Source organism: Suncus etruscus, chromosome 15 (assembly GCF_024139225.1).
Source record: "Suncus etruscus isolate mSunEtr1 chromosome 15, mSunEtr1.pri.cur, whole genome shotgun sequence".
Classification (NCBI taxonomy): Eukaryota; Metazoa; Chordata; class Mammalia; order Eulipotyphla; family Soricidae; genus Suncus; species Suncus etruscus.
The window spans coordinates 44,310,479-44,318,233 of NC_064862.1; the positions used below are offsets into that span (position 1 = coordinate 44,310,479).

At 39.4% G+C, this 7,755-nt stretch overlaps 1 pseudogene; it reads right to left on the reverse strand.

The window, feature by feature from the left end:
• The window catches only part of LOC126029831 (eukaryotic translation initiation factor 4B-like), a 31,419-nt pseudogene extending 24,319 nt beyond the window's left edge, over positions 1-7,100 (reverse strand).
• Positions 7,101-7,755: the final 655 nt, after the last annotated feature.

Consider the following 7,755-nt stretch of genomic DNA (forward strand, 5'->3'; position numbering starts at 1 on the left):
GAGTTTTTTGATCCATTTAGCCACTCTGTGTCTCTTAACTGGTGCATTTAGTCCATTGACGTTGAGAGAAAGAATTGTCCTGGGATTTAACGCCATCTTTATTTCAAAATTTGGTGTGTCTTTTGGGTAGTCTTGTCTTAGATTAGGTCTTTCAGTTTTTCTCTTAAGACTGGTTTTGTGTCTGTGAAGTTTCTGAGCTGTTTTTTGTCTGTGAAGCCATGTATTCTTCCGTCAAACCGGAAAGTGAGTTTTGCTGGGTATAGTATTCTGGGTGAAGCATTCATTTCATTCAGTCTTGTCACAATATCCCACCACTGCTTTCTGGCATTGAGTGTTTCTGGTGACAGGTCTGCTGTAAATCTCAGGGAAGCTTGCTTGAACGTGATTTCCCCTTTTGATCTTGCTGTTTTCAGAATTCTGTCTCTATCTGTGGGATTTGTCATTGTGACTAGGATGTGTCTTGGGGTGGTTTTTCTGGGGTCTCTTTTGGTTGGTACTCTTCGGGCATGCAGGATTTGATCACATATATTCTTTAGCTCTGGAAGTTTCTCTTTAATGATGTTCTTGACCGTTGATTCTTCCTGGAAATTTTCTTCCTGGGTCTCTGGGACTCCAATGATTCTTAAGTTGTTTCTGTTGATCTTATCATAGACTTCTATTTTCATCTGTTCCCATTCTTTGACTAATTTTTCCATTGTCTGCTCATTTGCTTTAAGTTTTTTGTCCAATCTCTCCTGCTGTATGGAATTGTTATGTATCTCATCTTCCACAGCACCAAGTCTATTCTCAGCTTCTCATACCCTGTCCCAGAGTTTATCCATTTTGTCATTCACTTCGTTTACTGACTTTTTCAGTCCTGTTAGTTGACATGTTATTTCAGTTTGGAGTTTTGTGATTTCTGTCTTCATATTTTCTTGGTTCTTATTAGTGTTCTGTTCAACTCGATCCATGGTTTCTTGGAGTCCGTTGAGCATCTTCCATATTGCTAGTCTAAAGTCCTTATCTGAGAGGTTGATTAGTTGGTTGGTCATTATCTGGTCCTCAGAATTGTCATCTTCATTCTCTATGTCTGATGCTGGCCTGCGTTGTTTCCCCATTGTCACACTTGTATTGTGGGTTTTTCTACGTGTTGTGGTGGTATTCATTGTCTATATGATGCAGGCAGCACACTCCTCTGGCTCCTCCCTTTCTGGATGGGCTGACTGGCCTCTAAGGGAGGGGAGTCCTCCGTGGATGAAGCCTCACAGTGGGTCAAATCTTAGGCCCGAGCATGCAACAGAGAAGACAGTCCGAAGAGAAATGTTTGCCTCTGTGATATAGCACCGTTCTTAGTGTGATTTTTCCTTCTTGTTGCAATGGAGTTCTTTCCTTAGAAAGAGTGCACAGCCACGTAGTAAAGTGGAGCGGCCGTGCTCCACTGGAGCCTCTTTTTGCCCCACTCACAAGAGTTTCATGCAAGAGGACAGTAGACAGACATAGACAGGTCACAGTCACAGTTTTTCACAGTTGGGCCCCACTGGGCTGGTGTACTTTCGCGGATTTTCCCCGCCTGTTGTCACACACAGGGAGCCGGCTTTTGCAAAGCTTAGCCGGTTTTCATGCTCTGTAGTCCCTCCCTGAAAATGGCGTCTGGGCGAGCGAGGTTTCTGGAGCCTCTTTTTGCCCCACTCGCAAGAGTTTCACGCAAGAGGACAGTAGACAGACATAGACAGGTCACACTCACAGTTTTTCACAGTTGGGTCCCACTGGGCCAGTGTACTTTCGCGGATTTTCCCCGCCTGGTGTCACACACAGGGAGCCGGCCTTTTTCACAAATTTTAAAGTGATTAGATTATGATCTGAATAAAATTCTGTAATGTTCTTGGACAGAAAGAGAATATAGTCTAAAGTAACATTTAAGAAAGACACAAATCCATAATGAATATAAACTTTTTAGAGGTGTTCATTGAGTTTTTGATGTAAGGTAAATCCATAGTTCTAGCGTTTACATGAGCATGACAATGATAAAGACAGGAAATCCAGTCTCGTAACACTCTCATGAATCCTACTGCATGACTAGAGAATAGCCAGCAGCCTCCACAAAGTGCAGGTTGTGCATTTGGTAATGGGAACTGGATGAGAAGTCAGCAGAATTTTCAATGCTCGGAGCAGAACCTGAGATAGTGGAGGCCTTCTAGAACTGTGACAACAACAATTGACTGAAAGGGAATCTATATGTAGTTAGGAAAAGGTTTTGTGAACCCTAACACTCTGTCAGATCTCCTAAGTTGGTTATAGGGATAAGTAGAGTCATCCTATTTCAATTCTATTTTAAAAAGGTGAATTTATTAACAAACCTGATGGAGAAGAAAAAGAGGTTGAAACTTGTGATGTTAAGAAAATGACCGTGTAGAAGTTTAACTTGGATCCAAATCTATGTGGTACTCTTTGGCCATCTGCCCCTGAAATGCCTGTAATTCCTCCATAGTGCAGAGCAAGAGGCTTTCAGTCAGAGTAGAAGGCGTTAGCAAAAAACAGAATAAAAGAGAAATGTGCCCATTTCTGGATTTTTGGGTTAAATTCAAGTGAACACTATGTTTTATTAATTTGAGTATTTATACTTGCACAAACTATTTGGATTGCCACTCATCTTCATACGTGTCCATCATACATACATTATATCTTGGTAGTAAAGTAATTCATTAGAGTCTGAATATGTTTACAGTGGTGATACTTGTAGAATTAAATAATAAAAGAGGCCCTTTGAATTGGCTTGGATGGTGGTGGATGGTGAACGGAGGCCTTTCTCCTCCAGCCCAGGACCACATGTATCCACCTCCTCCAGCCGAAGGGGCAGCAGCTTCAGGATAGCAGTGAGTAAATCATCCACAGACAGGTTCCAAGAGTTATCATCTTATTCAGGTCCTGGCTAACATGTGTGGCCTACCATAACCATTTACGCTGGATTCCTATTCAGCCCTGCATTGTACCTTGTTCCTCAGCCATCTCCCGCTCCATCCTACTTCTCCATCCAGGCAAATCCCCCTTTTGCCCCTAGGCCAAGCCTTTTGTAACCTCCCCAAGACCCCTCCCAGAATTGGGAGGGTCTTTCTTGTAGGTAAGGTAACATGAAGAATAGGGGGTGTGGTAACAATACTAATATATGTATACTCTGTCCCCTAAAATCTCTATAAAAGTAATGAATCAGATTTTACTCCTCCCATAAGGCTGTCTATCTTTTCCAGTACAACACATTGATTATTGATCAAGACAATAACTAGGTTCTATGTTAACCAAAGTTTCTGATCAGGAAATCAGAAACCATTTATCCTGCTTATCTGGATATAATCTCTGCTTTAAGTGGCTGCAGTTGGAGCAAGGAGAAATTTTCTCTCTACCTCTGTAGTGTTTCTTGGGCTGGTTGAGCAATCAAGTATATATAAGATTACATTAGTAGGTAAAACTAAATTAATTGCTTCTGTTGTAGAATCTACAGGAATATTGATTATAAAATAAATGGGACTAAAAGGAAGTGACTAAGGAACTAAGAAATGGAATAGAAGTCTGGGGCTTAAGGAAGAGAAAGGAGGATCTCAAATGATAAGATGAGAACTCATAACAAAGAATAGAGTCCTGTGATCGGATGTTTTTGCTGCTATAGCCATAGGTTTCTATAAAGAAAATGTTTTTCATATAAAAACTCTAATTCTGGGACATTAGAATTTTCATTAGTCTGTGTTCTTAGAATGTGGCAAAAGCTTCTCATAAATCAAAGGTCTCATTTGACTTTATTTTGAAATAATCAATGTGCCATCCACTTTTTTTCTTTTCTCAATTTGTAGAAAGACATAGAAATATGAGATAAAACAAAGTATTTCATGTCCCTAGCTTCTATGAAAAGGCGGGAGTCTCTATCAAGAAGATATAAATAAAATTAAAGAGAAAGGGGCTAGAGCGGTGGTGCAATCGGTAAGGCATTTACCTTGCCCTTTCTAGCATAGGATGGACGTCCCATATAGTTCCCCCAAGCCAGGAGTGATTTCTGAGCACATAGCCAGGAGTAACCCCTGAGCGTTATCAGGTGTGGCTTAACAAACAAACAAAAAAATTAAATAAAAAATGTGTGTGAGCTTAACTTTTTCATAAGTGCAGCAAACTTTGGAGGAAATTAGAAAGAAATATTCTTGGCCTGAAAAATAGGGTTTCTGAATGTGGCTAATTGTTAAAAGTTCCAGAAGAATCTGGTAAAGGTGAAACTTATAAACTGTCCTGTGAATCTTGAATTTCTGACCTGCATCCCTTAGGGATAGTATTTCTTTTTTTTTTTTTTTTTTTTTTTTTTTTGGTTTTTGGGCCACACCCGGCTGTGCTCAGGGGTTACTCCTGGCTGTCTGCTCAGAAATAGCTCCTGGCAGGCACGGGGGACCATATGGGACACCGGAATTTGAACCAACCACCTTTGGTCCTGGATCGGCTGCTTGCAAGGCAAACGACGCTGTGCTATCTCTCTGGGCCCAGGGATAGTATTTCTAACAGCTGTCACACCATCCTGGAACTAAAAGTATTCACATCTTGCTACAACATTTGCCCTCATATAAAAATTAAATCTGGTTCTTAACTATTATTCTTATTCAGGAAATTTTTATCTTAAGATGTCCACTTATTATGTTTACTGATCATGGCACACCGAGGCATAATCTGCAAGTCCACAGAAAATTGTTATTATTGTTCCCATTTGTGCTTGTAGGGAACTCCACTGAGACCTTAAGCTTGAGGGCCATTTCTCACTTCTCCAGACTATTTAATTTTCCCTTTTTCAAGTGACTTTTTACCAGGAAATTATTTTTCTTTGCTCAGGTGGGAAAGAGGGAATCCTCACAGGGTTGGTCGCTAGGAACAGAAGCTGAAGAAAATAGCACCAGAATGGTATTTATCTCTTTTTTTCTCTGCTTCTTCAGGAGGGCACTTCTTGTGAAACTAAGTCATGAATAATAGATGTTGAATCTAAGCCTGCCTTTCAAACTTATTAGCATTAGCCTTGTCAGAAATTGCTTTCCTGGAAACCATTTTTCTCTATTCTTCTAAACGCTACCATCCCTTTGATGATCCTTTTGTGTTTTCTCTCTCTTTCTTTCTCTGTCTCTTTGTCTTTCTCTCTTTCCCTCCACCTTTTGTCATCTTTCATCGTTGCTATTGACAGATTCTCTCATGCTGGTGTCATCTCCATTGCTGAGTCTTTCATTAGGTCAATTTTTATTCTTTTCTTTTCTACTTCTCTGCTTTTTCTTTTTTATTTCTATTTTCTTTTCTATTTCTCTGTTTTTTCTTTTTATTTCTATTTTCTTTTCTATTTCTCTGTTTTTTCTTTTTTATTTTTTTTTCTATTTCTTCAAGAATCATCTTTTTCAGTAAAGATTTATTTCTAGGTAGAGAAAACAAAGAACAAGATTTTGGCATGTTAAGTCATATTCTCTTTTTCACATGAGACTTCCTTTCCTCTCTTTGACCCCCTAGACCCCATAGTTCAGAATACAAACCTCCGATTTGACCATTATACTTAAGAAATTGCTATCTGGGGCCAAAGTGATGGGCGTTTGCCTTGCATGCGGCTGACCCAGGACTCACAGCCGTTGAATCCCCCAGCATCCGATATGGTGCCCCGCGCCAGGAGCGATTTCTGAGTACATAGCTATCAGTAATCCTGAGCGTCACCGGGTATGGCCCAAAATAAAAAAAATAAAAATAAATAAAAAGAATTTGCATTCTTCCATGGTGCAAAATGCCACAAGAGCAGGGGAGTGCAGTTAAGGGTAGAGAAGGGGCCATTATGACAATGATAGTTGGGAATGATCACTCTAGACAAGAACTGGCTGCTGAAAGGAGAAAAGATAATCATGATATTCTTAGTAATAATATTGCAAACCAAAAAATAAAAAATGGGGAGAGAGAAGAAAAATATCAGTCCAGAGGCAGGCATGGGAGAGGGTAGGGTAAGAGTGGGAGGGAAATTTGGGACATTTGTGTGGGAAATATGCACTAATGAAGGGTGTTTAACATTGCATGACTGAAACTCAATCACGATCAACTTCGTAACTATAAAAAGAAAACAACTGTCTGTGGCTATACAAAAAAAAAATAAATGGTGTGGTAACACCAAGCCCTGCCACTGCACCACTTTTTCTGGTTTTGTTTTGCTTTATTTTTTTTTAATATTATTTCACTTCTCTTTTTTCTTCCACTTTTTTCTTTCTTTTTCACTTTTGTGGATATTATTTGGTGATTTTTTTCTTTCTATTTTAGCACTTTGATACCAATTTTTTTCTTCTCTTTTCCTTAACCTTTTTATCTCCAACAGAATAGCATAACTTGAATCATTCAGCCTCATAAAATGAGTGGGGGGAGGAAAGAATGATACCAGGACCAGTATTATGAACATGTAGTGTAAACAAAAAATGACCAGACTGGAACACCAAACAGACTAGATACCCAACCTACAACAAGCTGTAAGGTGGAGACCAGTTACTCTAGGATTCTGGGGGGTAAAGGAAGGATATGTGGGAGACAAGCTGGGAACAGGAGTGGAGGGAGGACAACATTGGTGGTGGAAAAGTCCTTCATTCATTGTCACTATGTACTGTAAATAATTCTGTGTAATAAACTTTAGTCACAATAAAAAAGAAAGAAAACAACTGTATTACAAATAACCTGACAACCATGAGTTTAAATAAGAAAATTTAAAAATTGAATTTGTTATCCTTTAAAAAACTGCCATGTAAATTCTTCATAACTCTGTTATTAAACTTGATGTATTTTTATACAAATTTATCCAGAGAAAATATGTCAGTTCTGAAGATACAAATGCTGATGTACAATAAATAATAACTGAAACTTATTTAATAGTATAAGCTTCTTACTTCAATAGAAAAATTTAAAAAATTAAACAGTTACTCAAGTAATGAGTCTATTGACAATGAAAGTTCCTTGGGTGGCTTATGAGAAGTGAAGAGGAGAAAAGTTGCAGCTTCTGGAAGAGATCCAATTTTGCTCTTCTCATCTTTGTCACCTGTAGAAAATCTGCACTGATCCTTGTACGGTACATACAGCATGTCCCATCTGACCATTTCACGAGGCAGCCATCAAGTTGTGCCTGATGTTCACTTGTTTTGTGTGGTGTGGCAGATGATTCCTATCACCCATTTTCTCATGCAGCTGTAAACTCAGTTTGGAGCAAGGACTTGCTCTTTGCAGGAAAGGGAACTCAGTCCTAGATCTTACCCAGGCTCTGAGTTCTTTGACTTGCCCTCACAGAAAAGATTATCAGGAGAAAATGAACAGTGAAGTAAAAAGTTTATTTGAGAATACAGGTAAGGAGAAGTATATTAAGATATGTGTTCCATAGGGAACACAGTCTTCTCTAGATTGGAGAGAGTTAGCATACACCAGGGAGATGCAAATCAAAACAACTATGAGGTACCACCTCACACCCCAGAGATTGGCACACATCACAAAGAATGAGAACAAGCAGTGGTGGCAGGGATGCGGAGAGAAAGGAACTCTTATCCACTGCTGGTGGGAATGCCATCTAGTTCAACCTTTATGGAAAGCAATATGGAGATTCCTCCAAAAACTGGAAATCGAGCTCCCATACGATCCAGCTATACCACTCCTAGGAATATACCCTAGGAACACAAATATACAACACAAAAATCCCTTCCTTACACCTATATTCATTGCAGCACTATTTACCATAGCAAGACTCTGGAAACAGCCAAGATA